This window comes from Echinops telfairi, unplaced genomic scaffold (assembly GCF_000313985.2).
Source record: "Echinops telfairi isolate 266 unplaced genomic scaffold, ASM31398v2 ScPeMD7_9;HRSCAF=40, whole genome shotgun sequence".
Classification (NCBI taxonomy): domain Eukaryota; kingdom Metazoa; phylum Chordata; class Mammalia; order Afrosoricida; family Tenrecidae; genus Echinops; species Echinops telfairi.
The window spans coordinates 79,498,257-79,500,055 of NW_022103906.1; positions in this window are offsets into that span (position 1 = coordinate 79,498,257).

Consider the following 1,799-nt stretch of genomic DNA (forward strand, 5'->3'; position numbering starts at 1 on the left):
GGGGGTGGGGGGTGGGGGGCCGGGATGAGGAGCTAATAACAAGGAGTACAAGAAAGAAGAAAATGTTCTAAAATTGATTGTGATATTGATTATACTCCTCTTGTTGTGATTGAACTCATGAATTGTAGGATATGTAGATTGTCACAAAACCTTTGTTTTTTGAAAGTACCCTTTTTTTTCCCTAAGACACCTTAATAAGACTAAGACAAGTATGTTCCTGAAAAAATTTATCTGTAGCCAGCCATTAATCACAGAGACATTTAAACATACCTTGTTTGGAATAAACCTGTGTATATATGAACCGGAGCCCTAATGGCAAAACTGTTTTACTTACCTTCATAGAAATTTATTCAATTATTAAATCATATTGATTTCTTTAAAGATCTAAATCTGTGAAGAATTAAGTGTAAGTCCAATCGTTTTAAGTTAGAACTATCAAAAGTCTAATCAGGATTTAATTTCATATCTGAAATGAATTTGAGGTTTCACCAAATAAAGGTTTATTATTTATTGATTATGAAGATAACTAAGAATAACCTTTTCCTTTAAAAATACTTTTAAAATAAATTAGAATGCGTGGAAACCTGGCTTATAACGGCTATTATAAAATTCTGAGTCTTGATTGTCTCCGGCAACATACAGAACAGAAGCCATCGATGCGGCCTTTGCCTTTGTAATGTACTGGGGAATTGGCAGCCAGACTCTTTTCCAGGGCACTAAACAATCATTTTGTCAAGGCCTATTTATCTTCAATTGAAAATATTGACTCAAAAAAAAACTACGGTTCCTGTCAGGTTGATTTTTATCCAAAGCAGCTGCTTTTCTTAATCCCCAGGAGTGGAAATTTTTTAAATGGTTGCTTTAGAATCCATTTTAAGGAGGTCTGGTGGCTTAGTAGCTTAGGCTATGGTGGGTCGGGGGTTCCTACCTAGCAGCTGCTCCCCAAGGGTAGGGGTGGGTCGGGGTGAGATGGGACTTTCTCCTGCAGACTTAAAGCCTCCGAAACCCTAGGGAGTTCTCTCTTGTCCAATAGGATCGCTGAGTTAGGGTTGACGCGATAACAGTTAATTTTAGAATCTATCATTTTATCATCTCATTGGTAAAGGAAGTTGAGAAAGGGCATGGTATGAAGTTTGGATGTTAGCAGCAGGGCCAGGAGAAAAATGAAGGATTCACAATTGTACACCACGAAAAAGCTGGAAAGGCGCTGAAGAATCAGAATCGTGTTCTTGCCTCCTACGGTTAAGTTAATCAACCAAAAACCCCAAGCTCAACGAGTCAATTCTGACTCATGGCGACCTTACGGGGGGCATATTAGTGCCCCCGAAGTGCGCCCCCCACCCCGCCGTGGGGGGCAAGACTTCAGATGAACTCATTTGGGAGTGGAAAGCTTCCATTTCTTCCTCCCCCCTCCCTCGGAGGGGGCTGGTGGTTTCAAACCACCTACCTGGTGGTTAAGCAGTCCAATACATAACCACTATCTCACCAAGGATCCTGAGTTAATCCAAGAGGAAGTTAAAGCCCTTATCCGGTCTCCACTCACTTATAACAGGAATGGCGCCCCCATGGTGCCTGAGGCCCCTCTCCCAGTGCCAGGGTCCCTGTCTCTCCAGGCGTCCGCCCGGGCGTGGGAGGGAAGAAGAATCTAGAAGCAACCCTCTACTTCAACATTCTGGCGTGGAAGGCCCTTGAACGAATCCATAATCAGGACACTGTCGATCCCAGGATCTGCCCTGAACAGACAATAAACTGTATCCCTCGGCTCCTGGGACAACCAATTCCCACAGTCCTGGCGAGCC